At 43.8% G+C, this 18,248-nt stretch overlaps 1 protein-coding gene across 1 annotated transcript in view; it reads left to right on the forward strand.

Moving 5' to 3' along the window:
• Positions 1-18,248, forward strand: part of LOC105462585 (CD151 antigen-like) — a 107,750-nt gene that overhangs the window by 66,317 nt on the left and 23,185 nt on the right. The window lies entirely within an intron of this gene.

The raw sequence follows: 18,248 nt of genomic DNA on the forward strand, positions 1-18,248 counted from the left end.
CCCCGGCGTGGCGCCTAGCACGCGCGTAAGAAAGGAATATTTTATTTCGGAGACACACACACACACACACACACACATATCTACTTACGCAAAAGAACAGAAATGCACGCGTTACAACACAAATGAAAGACGCGGACCGTGAAATCCGCTGTCCCGCTTCACGAGAGAATCTCTCCTATCTCAGCTATGCATTGGTCCTCCCTACACTCTCCGACGAAGTTACTACTTTTAATTCAAGTCTCGTTTTTCCAACCGGTTTATACAGTCGTAGGAAGACTTTCCGTTGCGGAAAGACAGTGGAATCACTCAACGAGAGCAAAGTACTGAGGCATTCCATTTTTTCTAACTTTTTACTATCAACATCTTATGCGATTCTAAATATGATATAAAGTCTAATATTATCAATGAAGAGAAGCAATGCCAATCTTATTAAAGGAGCTTATGCATTTTAGGCAGTTTGGGAAGAGATCGTTGCGTTCACTTTTTTTCTTACTTGCTTAATCCATGAATAGTTAAAATTGTCTCAGCATTCAAAAAATTTATTTTTTTTACATTTTAAAGAAAGAAAATATTTTATCACTTTTGTCGAGCTATGCCAGCGAATTTCTCTCAATCGATTTTTATTAAAACCGTGGCTTTTACGTGCACTAAAGAATCACAAAGTGATAAAACATGTAATTGTTTTCTTCTGTTTGAAATGTGAAAAAAATATTTTCCGGGTACTAAAAAAATTTTAACTACGATTTTTGAATTCAATAAAATAGAGTAAAAAAAAGATGATCCCTGCGTGCTCCCCAAAAATTGTCTAAAATGCATAGATTCATTTAAAAAAATATTGATAGCATATTGTGTAAATTTTTCGTAAAAAGAGACAATTATTATGAATGTTATTACAAAAGACAATAAGCGCACGCATACACACACAACATATTAATATAGGAGAAACAACCGAGATATTCTATTACACGTGGCGTTTGATATTCAATATATTAATTCAATTACTGCATCAGTACTTAACAGTTAAAGAACGCGTCTGTCAAAGAAAATGCGATATAGAACGGCAAAACATCCCATAACAGCGCTCTACCTGCGAACGCTGAAGTGACTGTCATTGAAACAGGAACGAAAATGGTGCGCCATTATTCGACAATTATTCTCGTCCGCCTTTCAGTTTCGCAATTTATGGGAGATTAAAACGGCGAGTGAACGGGATTGCTCGTTGTGTCGTGGGGCTCACATTTATCGTAAAGACGAGCGCGTTCTCGGCCGTCACTTCGCCGGATGTCCGGCGAGCTTTTGCAATCACCGGCACTCGCTATAACCGAGCGCGCCGGTTATCTGCCATTAATTGTTATCGCGAATACCACGCGCGCTTCTGGCGTGAGTTAAATTAACAGGTGGATCGAGAGAGAGACAGAGAAAACGAGAGAGAGAGAGGAGGAAAAGGAACGGAGAAGAAAGGAGGAAGAGAGAGAACGAGAGAAAATCATCGCGCATGGGAGGACTTTTCAAACGAACGTTTCTTTGATCGCGTGCGTGCCCTCGATTCCATAAGAGAACTTTATTGTACGTGGGACGGAGGGAGGCCCGAGGGATTAAAGCGCAAAGGCGCAAGAAATAATCTCGGATCCCCGCGCTACGTCGCGCCGTAACGGCTCTCGCGGCGAATAATTGGAGCGCGGAAGGGCGGATATTGCGCCGGAAGAACGGCGTTTCGCATTAATCGAAAGGGAAGCTTTCACGCTCGTATCGCGGCTAATTACATAATAATCTCGTGTACGATGGATAATCGTACAATACAGCGCATCCCGCGCGCGAGTCATTAATCTCGCGCAATAAATTAACGTTGATCATTCCGACGAAGGTATATCATGTTATGCAGAGTGTAAGGGAAGGGAGAGAGGAGGGCAAATAGTGGGATAGTAGGATTTTTTCCTCTCTCTTCTACAAGCTAATTTCAAGTTTACAAGATATGATTTTTCACTAAAAGAGTACTTTTCACTTTCAAATGTACAAAAAAAATGTACTTTTTCCTTTAAAACTTTACTAAGAGAAATAAAATTAATATATAACCATAGGAATTATATCAAAATAGTGGAAAAAGGTACCGTATAACATAGAATAGGTTAGATCTCATTCAACGATTTAGCAGTTAAGAAAATATAACTTCAAATATAAAAAAAAAGATCCAGGTTTTACCTCATTTCACGAATTTTAAACTTCTCCACTAGCTATATTTGGCTTTTGATTTTTACTGCTTTTTCAGAAGATGATTAGATGCATGAGAACTGTCTTTCTATTAACGAGTAGTGGTAAAATAGACGCGGAAAAGAGGAGAAATTTAAAGTGACACTATTTGCCCCTGTCATTTGGGCCCTCTTTCCTTATCGAAAAATCGCAGCAGCAGCAACAACAGCAGCAGCTGTTCGCGACGAGGGCTCCAGATTGCCGCGGGATTGTTGTACGCTCGCGCTCGGATTACGAGGGTAAAGAGGTTTCCTTATTTTTCGAAAAATGCGACACCTCCGTGCCACTTCGAGCGATCCTCCCTTCGTCCCTCCTCTTCCCCCTCCACCCCTCTGTCTCGATATTACAAAAAAATGAGGTATATACCGACGTCGACGCTCGCGCGAGGTGATACATGCCGTAAAATGCTAATAAAGTCCTCGTCGTAAAGTGCAGACACCTTGTACGTTGTCTGGAATATAAGCACGCCGCGCAACGACGCGCCAGGCGCTTTAAAGAGTGGTCGAAAGAAAAAAAAAGGGAAATGAAAGAGAAAAAAGGGCAGAACGAGGGAAAATCGATCGATGATCCAGGCATCCTATCGGCTTTATAATTTCGATCCTAAACGTCGGCACCTCGTTAAAAAGCGCGTGATGCCGATGAATGATTTTGTGATAAAGTAGATGAGATTCCCGAGACCGAGCGGCGAGATTGCGATACGACGAGAGTCATCATCGTCGTCTTCCCTCTTTTTTTAGACTCCGTCTGCCGAAATCATTTTACTTTCTGATGATACTCGCTGTCGAATCTCTTGATCGTCGAAATGCCGGAACTTTTAATGGAGATTATTATCTTCTAATTAAAAGTGGTCGGCAGATCTCGCGCTCCGTCGATTTGCGAGAAAAAAAAAAGATTCACTGCGAATCTTAAGAATAAGTCTTGTGACTTGAGGATATAGTTTTAGTTTACTTACAGGGAAGGTTCGAATATTTCTAAAAATCTTAAACTTTACAGCACAAAAATGAAATGAAACATATCAACCTTTTCATAAAAGCAGCAAAGCAGCAAGTTCGCGATAGCATGTAACATATCTATTACTCGACACCAACTCGCGTATCAAAACGCGAACGTGTGAATCTCGCCGGAGTGCCGACGACGCGCATTCCTCCGCTTTCGCTCGCGCCACTGTGCATCAGCGTAAGTCGCGTTGAATGTGCGCGGCCTTAAATGTCTGCCCGTAATAAGGCTCAATAATGCGGGCATAATGCAACAATAACCCGCTGCGAACAATGCCGGCGCAACAATGCCCGGGCCGCTTAACACGTGCGTTTACGCCCATTGATTGCATTCAGAGAAGTGTAGTCACTGCCAGGTCGAAGTCAGTGAATCCAATGTTATCGCCGCTGCCGCCGCCGCGTCGTCGATGCACCGGCGAGACGGCAAAGTGCGTAATTAACGGAAACCCCTTTTCCAACGCGCGCTATACTTTGGCGAGAGAGAGAGAGAGAGAGACCGAGAGACAGACGAGCGCGGGCGAGAAAACGATTTTATTTCAATTTAACGGCGTGGAAGTGTTACTCCGCGCGTGCACACGTTTGCAAACTGAATTTAGCGGAAATGTAATTTCTCTTTCCCGGGGAGAAGATACCGCTATCACTCCAATATTTGTCATAGCGCGCGCGTGTGTGTTTTCAGCTATTAAAAAAATTTGACGGAAACTAACTCCCGTTTTTCAACGTAATTATTTTTATAATTACACCGCCGTGTCGCATGGCACACAACGCGAAAGATAATTTCTTTTATATTTGGCGCAAATTTAACCATCTTCATTGCATCCGCTTTGATCGAGTTAATTCCGCGTGTGCACGTCGAAAAAAAAAAAACTCCAACGTGGCCGCAATAATATTTGAATTAGAACTTTTGCCGAACGCGAAGAAAGACTTTTCGCCGATTTTTTTTCTCCCCGGAATATTATAGTAAAGAGGTAATGAAGTAATTACTGCTGGTTTTTTGCGACTTCATTCCATTAGCGAGTGGTAATTACCCTATGTACGAAAAGTAGCTGGCTGCGTTCTCTCTCTCTCTCTCTCTTTCTGTCATCCCGCGTGTGCTCGATATTAATGAATCGTCGAGGGACGATCCAATTATTAGAGAAAAGTTGGGAGGTTAGACTTAAATACTTAAATAAGACTAAATAAGACTACAATTTAGAGCTTAAGCGTTTTCCCGCAGCACGCAAAACTTTTAATGAAGCATAGGAAAAAATGACAATCGCGTTCGACAAAGTTTGCTCTTGCAGAGGCGTTTAAATAATCTTACTTTCGCTGTGTAGCGCATTTTCCGATAAATTACTGCGATTTTTTTTTTTACCTCGTTCTCAGACAAGACTGTCCCCTTTGACCGTTCCTCGCAAATGCTCTTTGAGAAATGAAGATCTATATTATGTATTTATAATGCGAATTCGTGTGAAGTTGTGTTAAATCCTAATGGGCATGAGTAATAATGCAGCAGCCTCGCGTGTTGCACGGGGAAATTCCCGTGGGGAATTGGGATACTCTCAGCTCAGAATGGCTTAATTGTAATAATTAACCATATCGCCGACAGGGTCGCTAATTACTGACTAATAAGTATGTACCTACGGTACAGGTACTCAAATGGAGCGCCCCGCTCTCTTGTCGCAATTTCTCTTACTCGACCTTAATGTCGCGCGCTCTAATTTGATTGACAGCTCTCAGAGAAATGTGAAAGGCGGGTTCTCTTTTTTTTTTAACGCAAAGTCGAATAACAATAATATTCAACGTAAGCTTTATATACCAATAATGTATGTACGCTTAATACCAATAATTAATTAATTTCTACTTTGTAAAATACGTTATTAATGAAGTCCATCAATTTTCATCGGTAATGTAAATTTCCGTAGATTACACATATATTCATAATAAATTCAAAGCGCAAAGTTGCAAACGCTTAATTAATTATATTTCGTAAAGGTTCGTTGACAGGAGTAGTAATGTCTAAAGATGTGTCCCGCGGGGGTAGATTCCTCTCGCTTAGGGAGCGACACTCGAATCTCAAGCGAGCGGAATCAAGCGGGATCGCTCGCACCTGTGCCTCCCGCGAAGCTTTTCATTATCTTCCCGCGTCCTCCGTAAGTATCCTACACCGTCGACGCGAGAGGATCGCACGATAGTTACCCACTTTGATCGTCAATTATGCCCGCGATGCCGACCGACTTCGGGACGACCGCGACGGGGGATCGGGCGCCCCGACCCCGGCGCATTCTCAGGACGCGCCGGTACGTTCCCAAGAAGCGCCTCGGGCCTCGGATGCGTGTGCGACGCACATACCGGCAGCGACAGAATGCGATCGGTGTACACCGCTCGCCCTCGATCGTGGTGTCGGTGGCGGACATGCCGCGCGCGATGCGGCGCGGGACCGAAATCCCCCTTCTCGCATGAAAGAGGAATCGTGTGCTGAATTATTTCGCGTCCTCGCTTAATTAGTCCCGACCGACCGTCGCGTCCTGTAACGTGCGGCGAATAAACGCCACACTTCGACGTTATTCAATCCGTCCGAGAGAACGGACATTGACTCTTTTGATTAAACGCGATACGTGCGCAAGGGGGAAACCGACCTCCCGGCTGGGACGGACGAGCACGCTCGCCGGGGATGAGGGGCGCGCGACGACAACAAAGCAGGTGAAATGCACCGTATCGAAACGCATTATTTTTCCGGAAACACGCGAAACGACAGCGATAATTAGCAGTCACAAAATCTGATATTTTCGCAACGCGTAACAGCCATAAACATAAATCTCGCGACCAGCTATTATTGAATTAATAACGATAGCCGCGGTTTAACGACTATCATATTTTGTACAAATATCATCAACTGCGTGCAGAGATTGTATTACATTAATAACACGGCTTCGTTAAATATATTGCAGTAAACACGTATCAAAGCATAATGCAATCATCTCCTTTGTTGTGTGAATTCGTTCGAACTCGCAAAGAGTAGAAACACTTAACCTTTTGAACACGGGAAAAAACAGCGTAAACTTGAACAATAACATGTATTTTTAACACATATAAGAGAATCATATTCAATCAAGGCGAATATTGTGTCTAATAATATTTTTACGTGATTTTTTACAATTTCCACTTTACGCAAACTCGCTGCAAATCGATTGTTTGCCAGTTTTGAAACACAACTCCTAAACTGAAAATTAAAAAAATTTACGCAAAAAAGTTATTAGATACCAAGATTCATCTTGACCGATCTCGTATGATCTTCACTCATTTGTGGTATTCTATTCTATATAGATCGATATAGTATAGCTCACTTATCATAAATTTTTAAGTTAATTATACAAACAACTGTTTTGTAAACATAATTAATTCAATATACCGTCACCGTTTAAACAACGCCAGGTTTATACACAACTTAATCTTTCGGTGAATCGGCGGGAAATCTCTCAACTCACGAAGGCGATGTGGCGTCTCGTCTCTGTAAAGACGAGACATTTGGGGAAAAGGGGATTAACCGGGTTTCCGTCGCCGCTGTCGTTGCGGGGATACACCGCGCCGCTAAATACTCCTGAAAGAACGGGTGAGACGCGTCCGGGTGGAGGGTCTCCTTAAAGTCGACCAAGGAGCGGACGACGACGAGGCAAAAGCGAGGCTAGATTACACGCGTAATTATTCTAATTTCGCCCCGGGATACAACGGCTCACCTCCTCCGAGGGTTTCCTCCTCGCGAGGATTTACGTGCCTCCACGAGATTGGATCTTGGAATATTCCAGGCGCCCGGCGGCTTAAGGCCAGTTTCACGCTCGCCATCGCGGAATAATAATCCAATGCGCCATGAAATGACATCTCTAGATCGGATATCGAGAGGGGGAAACGGGAGGGGCGGAAGGGGCAGAAGAAACGGTGAGGCGGAAGAATATTATAAATCGGTAAATGGTACCGCGTTCTCCAGTGATTTCGACATTTTATAATCTGAATATCAAGCAAGAGGATTATCAGACCGTGCAACGTCTATTCCACCGCACCTATAATAACCAGTGATATATTATTATTTAATTAATTCATTGTACCATCATAAAGAGCTATACCCTTCTCATTATTTGCGTAATAATTATTAACATCTATACGAGCTCGTCTCGATTCTATTCCGCTCTTCTCTCTCTCTCTCTCTCTCTCTCTCTCTCTCTCTCTCTCTCTCTCCTGCTCGGCGGAATTCTGTATTTCATTTCGTTCGCTTTAACGCACATTCTCATTCGCTCCTTCGTTACCCTTCGTTTATAAATATTCAGAGTACTGGTTCATATACTTGCTCACCCAATTCCCTCACATTGTTCTCCCTTATTTTTTTCATTTGTCTACCATTCTCTTTCCCTCCCGCGTTCCCCCGCCTCTCTCTCTCTCTCCTCTCTCTTTCTCTGTTTCTGTTTTGTCGAACCGCAAAAAAGGAACCTGCAATAAAAATTCACGATTGCATAGGAAAACGCGATAATTCCCGGTCATTATCCGCACATTTCGATTTAAGGTGCTGCGTTTAATGATTATAGCTGACGTTATAAACGACCCGCAGCTCGTTTCATATCTTAGAGGTCTGGTTTTTATCAGACTGCGCGCGCGCGCAGGACGCGTAGGGACGGCTGATTGGTCCTGACTATATAAATAAGGGGGTCCGACTATCTTCGGCCGGAGATCTCTCTCCTCGCGTCTTATGCTAATGGATATCCACCTTCTTTCATACTCCAGCACGTACATATACGTACCAGAGCGAATCTCGTGGCCAGGCCCGAGAGATGCAGCGAGACGCGGCGCCGCCGACGCCGCCGCCGCCGCCGCCGCCGCCGCCGCCGTCGCTTAAATGCCGCCGTTGTTGCCGAAGCGAAATTTATCGGTCGCGCTATCACACGAGGCCGAGTTTTAATCGAAGACGCGACTACCGGTTTACGGTAGATCAATAGATCCTTTGTGCGATAAAGCGCCGGTCACGAAGCAAAGTAGCATAAAATACGGGATAAACGCACGGAGAGGAAGGGAAGGGAGATAAGTACACACGGAAACTACCGTTTCCGCTCGACGCCGCTCGGCCCGTACTTTATCCCTCCCAAGAGATTTCGCCGTTAATTCGAATTAAATACGCAAAGTGATATTAACGTACGGAAAGCAAACGCGGGGCACGGCTGTTGGAGTGTATACATATTCCTCGAGCGTATACCGATTGCGGGCGCGCCCATTATAAAAAATATCCGTGTCTTTATATAATTTCTGAGTATAATAATTTCTGATAGTTTATTTTTCCGTCGTTCTCTCGCGCCGAGAGTGACGTGCCGAGAGTCGAGAATTTTTGATTATATCCACGCCTCGGCAATAAACCGGGCACCAATTCGCTTTAGAAAGCGTCTAATAAAGATAATAGCCCGTTTTCTCCCCGTATATTTAGCGCCGAGCGCGCGACCGTCCAATTTTCATCGTACATTTACGCGAGAAAGAGAGAGAGAGAAAGAGATATATACGTTTTCGTAGATAAAAGGTATACCGCGCTGGGGAGTTTTAATCATTTTTAATTGAATTGGAGAAGCGCTCGGGAGAGGGGCTTGGGCGCGAATAATATTTTACGTGTATTCTTAACTAATTGTGAGTCACGGCCGCGATTTGATCGAGAAACGCGCCCGTGCGTTAGTATCTCGGCGCGACGAGCAAAAACGTTAAACATACAGAGCAGACGACACCGCGAATCCGTATATACGTATAAAACGCGAGTGTACGTACGAAGGCCCTCGAGGGCTTCGATTATCATAAAGCTCTCACCGTAAACGATTCTATTAAATTACACGTTTACGCGCGCTTAGGCGCCCTTCGCTCTCTCGCGGTCTGAGAATCCCGCGAGTCCGCGGCGCGCACGCACGCAACGTCGAAAATGTTTATCATTACGCGGTGGCGGCGCGCTCTTAACTCGTTTGTCGTAAATCATGCGAAGTTCTCTCTCGGTGGGTGCGCGCGGGCGCGCTCGTTCACATGTACGATGGCGCACATCGCGATGCCACAAGCGGTCGTAAAGAGGATGGGAGAGACTGGAAGAAAGTGCACGGCAGGGCAGATGATATCTCTCGACGGCGGCGGCGGCGGCGGCGGCGGCGGCCGCGGTGGTGGCGGCGGCAACATCCGGACTGTATCTTTGAATAAGGTTGCCAGGGAATTACCGTGTCGTACGTAATCATTCCGGATCGTAATGCATACTTACGAATTCATGGTAGCGTTTACGCGCGCACGCGATACGCGCAGACAGGAGAGAGAAAGAGAGAGAAAGCGACATGTATTTAGAAAGGGACGGAGAGACAGACAATGCTGACGAAAGTTTACGGGAGGAACTATCGAAGCAAGTGTCGGGAAATATCCGAGAAGAGACGTGTACAACAGATGGAACTCGCTTAAGAAGCATGTGACACAGTGAATATTATAACAAACTCGTGCCCCGATTATTTATGTGCTCCGCGGCTGAAAGGGGATTGCACGTAAGGGAGGCTGGTGAATTTAAATTATGTAGGCGACGTCCCGCGGCAAAATGTCTCCTGCGGTGGAGGCGGAAACATTCCTCAAACGATTTTTATTTTACTCGTGTATACGTATATTATATAAAACTCGTGCTTCGATTATTTATGCGTTCCGCAGCTGAAAAGGGATTATATACCTGTACAGCGAGGAACTCGGGTGAATTTATATTAAGCGGAAAAGTGGATTATAATTTTTACTTGACTTGAAAACGCGAGACGATACACGTATAGTCGCGCGCGTCGTTCATGAAATTCGCGTGGATTTCGGACCACGTACACGTGGTCGTGCCTGCAGACGGGACCTAAAATTAGACGTAACCCCGACATACCTCGGGAAGAGACGCAAGCAGAAACGGTCGGGATTACGTAAGTGCATATTCTGAAGCTGATTATGTCAGTCATAGTCGTATGTCGAGCAACGCAATATGATTTAGATGGATAACTCAGTTTGTAGATATATGTATACCTCTTGGTATATGCAAGACGAAGCACGGGATGCGACGGTGATATATCGGTCGAATGCAAACCGATTCTATCCATTTCAATGAGGAAGAAAAAAAATACGTATTTTTATTTATTTACCCGTACGGATTTTAATCTGACGTACGCGCGTACCTCCATTATAAAATATATGATGCTATTTAGTCGGAAGCCTTGTGATTGATGTTTCGTAGAATCCCGCTCGCGTACCGATCGTAAAATCTCAGTCAAGAGAAATTGAACGATTATTAAATAAATTGTAAAGTGCAAACATTTTTTTACAAACAAAATTTTTTTTTTTAGAAATGTGTGTGTCAGAATAGTTGTTTTATATATTAATAATTGAACGCGCTTGACGCGCTTAAAATGCTGTTTGACGACAAACAATTCGCAAAGTAAATTTTATATTTACGAGAGAAAAGCCAGGGAACAGCGATTTTTCGCGAGCTAGCAAATTCTAGGATTCTGGGCGGCCGGTGGCTGTATGCGATGCGACACGGTTTCCCGATATCGTTGTAGGTGAAATCGCCGGAAGCGCATCGCGAAACGTTGTTGGCACAATTAAAATGGAAACGAGTACATCCGACGTAAACGGGCCGCGACTGGACTTTACACGACGTGTACGCGTTGTCCGGGCGCAGATTTCGGATGCTGTTCGGCCCGGTAATGGGCTGACTCTCACGTATAGGAAGCGCGTAGCCCGGCGTCACCGCTCAAAAATTTATTTCCCTCGTCGTCCGGCCGTACATCGTCGAGATATTGAAATCCCGACGTCTAATGTAATAAAAATGCCGTCCGAGGACGGTCGGAGAAAAAAAAGAGAAAAATCGATCGTTGGTACGCGGCGTCCGAGTGCATTCGGCATTCTTGCATGTCGCGTACAAAGGTGATCCATGATGACTGTTGTCGCAAGATACTATAAAAATATAGAATTTCTTGACCACAAGATTTGTAGGATTATGAGAAAAGATTTTGCTGAAGTATTCAAAAATTTAGCTAAATATAAATCTAAAAATAATTTTATATGAACAATAATTTGAATCAGACCGCGTAAGCAGACATCACAAATAAGTTTGAGAGCTCCTTCTATGATCGAGGATAGATCTTGATGACTAATAATACTTCTATATGAATTTTAAATTCATTATTCAGCGATTTAAGATCCAGCCTCGATTATAGAAGGTGCTCCCAAAAATAATTTTATCTTTGGACTATCAAAATATATAGTTATGTAAGGTGCTCAACTTAGTTACTAGAATGACAAAATTTTTTATAGCATTGCTTATCACGCTTGAATTTCCTACATAATTATTTTGATGGTTCAACAAAATTATTTTCAAATCTGTAGAATAAGAGCAGTATAGATGTGGATTGGATACTAAAAATCCGGATAATTTATTATATTTTTCGTCGAATGGCGCATATCATAAGATTTTTTTAGAATTTGTGTTAGCATTCATTAACCATCAATTGTTTCTTGTTTATTCACAAAATAAAATTATATCCATAAAATTCTTTATGATTAATTGCAACTATATTAAATACGTTGACTGATATCTTTCTAGATAAAAATATAAATTTTTGTCCTCAGGTGAACTACACTTGTCTAGTTAAATGTTTAGATACTTCAGCAAAATCGTTCTTGCCGTGTATAACATAAATAAAAAAATATATATATATAATTGCTTGTATCGACAAATTGTCGATGACAATTAACATAACACGATACTTTGAAATAAAACGGCGAAGTCAAGTTTCATCTGTATCGAATAAATCATAATTAGAATTATTCTTATAACTTTTTGCCGCGGTTCTTTTTTACGCTCTTCCTAATAATCCTCTAATTGCGCCAGCAGCGTATAGTTTCTTTTCGCCGCCGGTAGACTGACGGCATCGAGCCGATCGGTAATACACTTTTAATTAACTTTGCACGATACCTGCTATAAGTAACATGTTATTAATATTACGATACGAACGAAGCACGGGGAGGAGTAATTAAGTACCGAATATCGAATTACATCGCGTTTACGTTGACGTAGGCGGCCTTCCGACCGGTCCTCCGACGTCGAGTCGATGCGATGCGGCGCGGCGCGCACGGAAGCTCTCGACTCGGCCGTATTCGAAATAATCGTCTGTTTGCATGGCGGAGAGATGATTTAATTATTTAGAGAACGCCAGGTATTTGCACAGTAGAATGTCTGTGGAAGAGCCTCGCTCACGGAGTACTTAACCCTGCCGGGAATGCGGGACGTCGTTTGAAAGTGCTCGGAATTTCGTCCGAGTTGCAGGTGGTACGAAGACGCTCGAAGATATTACAGTTTTCCCTCCATCTTTACGCGACTCTCCCTTTTTCGCCCCCCTGCGCATTGTGTATCTCGTGTCTCCTGTTCGTTCGGCGGAGCTGCAGGTTCGTGTATCTCAAATCCCATTTCCGCAATTATTGCGCGACGGCTGCATTTTTTATCTCCCTTTTCTCGGTCGGGCGAGAGTCAGGAGCGACGAAGTGAATTCTTATTAGGAGGACAACGAGCGCGCGCACGGGGACAGAAAGAATAGAGGGGGTGAGGAGGGGAAACGGAGGAGCGGGTATACAAATTCAAAGTATCATGTTGCCTTTAATTCCACTTTGCCTTCGTTCCGTTCGATTCTCTGTTCCAAGCGGAGCTTGGGCATTTATCCTGCCTCTCGAATGAGAGGGAAACCCTCGGTGAGCCCCCTCTCTCTTCCGCCTCCACCCCACCCTGGGCGGGAAACAGATGCCTCCAATTTCAGCAGATAGATCTACAGCGAGATCCCGGTAGGAATAAAGTGGAAAAAGTCGAATCGCGCGTATACGGGGATGCTACGCCACGTCGTGTCGCCGCTATTCACTTCGTCCTTTCCGTGCCGCGTCCTCAACCCGTGTCTTCTGTGAATCGAACGGAATTTCTTTTCGAGGAGTACAGCCCGACTCGGGACGTCCGAGAGGCCGAGAGGCCGGCCCTCCACGGATTGGTTCGCCAAGAATTATACGGTGGAATGCAATAAAAAAAGGGAGACCTAAACACACCGTTACATCTTAAGAACTTTATTTGCCCCGTAGATCGGTAACGTCGGTAGAAAGAGGTGAGATAAGCCCCGCGGTCGATTATCCGGAGGAAGGATAAAAAGTAAACTAAGACGTGACAGAAAGAGAGAAAGAGAGAGAGAGAGAGAGAGAGAGAGAGAGAGACGGGGGCGTGTCGACCGAGGTCGCCGACGTCCCTTAGAGAATACCAGAAAACCAGTCCGAACGAGATTTCCGTGGCCGTCGTCGGTCCGCGAGTGCGCTTTCGATAGACAACTCGCTGAAAGTTACGATCTAGTAGAGATCGTAAACATGCCCGGCCACGCGCGCGCACGATCGATGGATGAAATTAAAGTTGTATAACGGAAACGATGTCCACGCGGCGCGGATATCTCTCATTTATTCCGTTTTAAGTATATGTTATCATCGTAAAACACACGAACGAGTGGAACTCCCGCGTACGAGATGTGTTTAGTTAATGCTTGCCTCCCTCCCCAAGCAGAACAGAAAGTCAGACAAAATGATGTCAAAATACGAGTAGCTTCAAAATGATTACTATACGATACTTTTCGATCAGTCACGCTTTATTTTAACGTCGACATTATCGTGACCCGTTGTTCTACTTAGGTTATATTATATAGCGTCCCCGTTCTTTCTTTCTCGAAAACGTTCACGCGCGCGAATCTTAATTAAATCTTTCGCACGAGATAGAAGTGTGTGCGTGTGTGTTTCTCTCCGCGACTCCCGGAATTTAATGAAGAAATTAAAATGTTTTCTCTCCCGGCGAATATTTCGTTATATCGCGCTTCCACCGCGTTTTACACGGATTTACACGGGCCCGCAATAATTTTCGGGATGTTTTCCAGCCGCGCGTGATGTACGACTTTTAATTTCTTCGTTTTCCGCTCGCGTCGTTCTCCGCGCCGCGCGCCGCGCGTTGTCCGGCAAAATTTTAGCGAGTACGTGAACGGATTAGCATAACATTGCCCCAAGTTGCAACGTAGTTTAACCCCCCGGTGCTGATCGTGCGCCTGCATTGGCTGGCACGTTCGGTTCGCCAGCTGTCTCGTTACATCCCGATGCAGTTCGCGCGGAGGGTTGCACTGTATATGCATAAGTACATAGGCGAATCGCTGACTGAAGTGTACCTGAGCAGCGTACCGAAAGTGATTGTTTAGGACGACGGTATTATGCAGGAATCTGCGGGGACGGGAAAAAAAAAGAGAAGGAGGAGGCACGCAGTCAGAAAATGACGCGATAAATCTCTTCCGTAGCGTTCGCAATTTATTATATGAGAAGATCAAATATGACGGCCGGGGAATTTTCGTTGATCCAATAAATATCGTGTCGCAAGCTTCGTTTTATCGAGCTCCCGCAAAATGGGATTCTAAAATCGTATTCTTTCCCTTTTTTTTCTTCCCCCCACTCCATGTCGCGCGTACCACCGCGGACCATCTAAATTCATGCTTAATTCATGCCGCGCGGCTCGCCGGATCAATTATGCAAAGCGTTCCCGAACGACGTAAGCGAAATCGCGGCCGCATTCCGCGTCGCGCGCGCGAGGATCGACGGGACGGGGGGAGGGGGGGGGGCGAAATCCGTGATCGTAAAACGCGGACACAGCTTCGACGATGTACGTTTTTCCTCACCCTGCTCTGTTTTTCCCGATCGCGCGGTTGGACGACGCGACGCGACGCAGCGGCGAGGGATACGGCGAGCCGGTGATTTGAAATACGGGCACGTAGACGCGAAGAATATCGGCGCGCGATACGTACGATTTATACGGTGTATCGCCGACGCGACGCGCGCGCGCGCGCACGCACACACACACACATACACACACATACACAGGTTACCGGCGAGCCGGTAGATCGTCCGTGTGCGCCATCGGGACAATGATAAAATAATAAATTGCGGCCCGCTGTACCGCGATGGCCCCATAACCCGTCCGCGGGGAATCGAATCGAGTTCCTTTTTCGCGCGGAATCGCACGTACGCGCGTGCCCGTCGCGCGCTCGCCGCGACTCGAATACGGCCCCGGAAATATTGCCCCCGGATACATCGCCGTTGACTCCTTAATGGATACGGCGAAAGCCGTTTGTTATTTATGCGTGGAAACGCGCTCTGTATACAACGGGCATCACGCCGCGGGTATCACTATCGGAAAAATAGTGTAACATAACGCGCCGTATAGGAATTGTGTGCACGATTTGGCGCGAGGGCGTCACGTAATGATATAAAAGTTTGTCATATAAAAATGTTATCGTCTTATCTCATGACGAAATTGCAACGTTTAATAATATGTCTTGTGATGTTACTACGAACATTTTTTTCATATTTTCTTTTGAGTCGGTATTTTATACTATAACGCACTCTGAGTTTATTACAATCAAACTAAAAGCATCTACAATTCCTGGCCGCATTATTAAGTGCAACCTTTTAGATTTTACTTGTTTACGACATTATAAGTGACAAGTGAGTTTAAGTGAACGACTTAAACGACTCGTTAAAACAAATAATGCATCTACTATTTATACCTATTTTCTTCACATAAAAGTTTTTTATTTAAGTTAAACCCTTTATTTTGTACTGTTACCTCTTTGCAATGAAATCTTTTATTCTATTGAAAAATACAAATATTTGTTCTATATATTTATATTCTATTGAAATATTCAAAAATATTTTATAGAAACATCTCGGAATATCACATATATAATTCGTAGTTACAATTGCATTTATGTTATATTTTAAAGTGGAAATTTATATAAATTGTTATCGCAATTTTTATAATTATATTTTGTTTCCTATAAACTTATAAACTTTACATTTAATATTTATCCAATATTTTCTTGCTGATTAATGCAATGATATGTATTACTTAGGTTTTATTTTCAAAAATTTTCTTCACTTTTATAAGATTTTTTTTTTAACTTGGCGCCAATTATTGATATAAAAAATCTTTTATACACATGATATTATACATATCATTTGGATTGATTAAAATAATTTTCTTTACATATATTGATTACAATAATGATAAATGGATCATAACATAAATCAAATTCTTGAAAGTCAATAAATTATGAAAAAAAATATTCTCTGCGCGTTTAATGTGGCCAGGCATAGCTGTATTTTTTTTATTGCAGGATTGATTTCTTCTCGAGCGTTATAATGCCGCATCATCGTAATTTCGTCATAATAGATCGTCATAACAGATCGCATAATTAAAAATTCACTCGACTAAAGAGTTATTTACAATTCCACGATCATACGCCACATCGATATGTTACGGATATCACAGCTGCGATATTCCCGGAAGCAACGAACAAAATTACGATACTTTTATTCCGTCGATAGAGAACCGGGCTTGCTTTAAAGCAAATTATCATAATACGCCATTACAATGTCGCACATTATCCGCACATTTACACCGCGAATTCCAGGCCGGTAATTTCGGCCCTTCTGTGCCTTCAAACAACGATGCGCTCGCTCGCGTAGAGCCGCATTCCTCAATATTGTAAACATCGCATACCGATCGACATTTGCATATTTTACAAATAATATCACTTTATTTCCAACAACAAAGTCCTCACTTACGCTGTATTTTCAATGACAAAAGCCCTTAATTACTTACGCGTTCCTGTGAGATTTTCACCAAAAAGAAAAAGAGATAACACCGTATAAGAACCGGAAACAATGAGAGAGGCAGAAAAAGACAAGTGTATCCTTTTCCGAAATTGGAAAATTTATTTAAAATGTTAAAAACTAAAATAATATTCAAAGTATTCTCGATACTTATTGGAATGCAATAAAAATGGATGGAATCTTATATACAAAAATTTTCAAACCACCGTTACTATAGGCTTAAGGTTAACACAGTCAGCGCATTATCGATTATCATGCAGCAATTGGCAAACATTTGCATTGACTCCGTAATATCCGGGTGTTAGATAATAATCGCCATTGTGGTACATGTAATAATACACTTCTGTCAATCGGACTGTGTTTCAATATCAATTATCAATCCAAGTTGCTGTGATTGATCTCTTGAAGGCTTAAAAATCAAAGAAACAGAAAATTTTAATAAGAAACTTTCAGACAGGAATCCGCCCCGTCGCGCGCTGTTCTCCAGTAAATATTCATCTCTGCTCAGCGTCTCGTCGCCAAATTCGTCGAATTCTCCCTTCGAGAGGGACCGACCATCGCACGATGCATAATTATAAAATCGCATATTCGCGCCATTTCGAAAACGCCAACCGCGCTCGTAAGTTGGTCATTGTTCCTCGGACGGGTGCACGCGCGACGGGTGACCTACGTGAACCGCATTCCCCCGATACCGTAAATATCACGCGTGTCGGCCGACCAATATTTACGTCGGCATAGCTCGTATATTCTGGAGTACCTTCGATCGTTCTCCCGCGACAGGGGAGGAGGAGAGAGAGGGAGAGCAATCTCCGCCACGTTGTGCGTGTCCGTGTGTGTCACTGGCGAGCGAGCGGAGGAGGGGAAGGGAGGAGAGGGGAAAAAATATCGCGCGCCGCAAGAAAAACGATGTCCGAGGCGCGAGAGACAAAAAAAAGACCGCGGGATAAATCGCGGCGTTTAACCGGACGCGATGCGTGACGTTTGCCGATGACACTTCCGTTACGCGCGTAAAACGCGGCACGACGGGCGAGTGAAGAGGAGGCTCTCAGGCCGCGAGACCTCTGCGTGCCTTACGGATAATAAGAGAGACGCGGACGGAAGCGGCTCCGAAAAGCACTTCCTTTTAAAGAAACACTTCTGAGAAAATTAAAGACAGTTATCTTGGGAGAGTAATCTCGAGAGATAGTTTAAGTACGCTCCACGGTGTAATACTTTTGACTCTTTATTTTCTCTCTCTCTCTCTCTCTCTCTCTCTCTAGATTGAGCGTGAAGCTGCGAGCG

This window comes from Wasmannia auropunctata, unplaced genomic scaffold (assembly GCF_000956235.1).
Source record: "Wasmannia auropunctata unplaced genomic scaffold, wasmannia.A_1.0 LD336116.1, whole genome shotgun sequence".
NCBI classification, from domain to species: domain Eukaryota; kingdom Metazoa; phylum Arthropoda; class Insecta; order Hymenoptera; family Formicidae; genus Wasmannia; species Wasmannia auropunctata.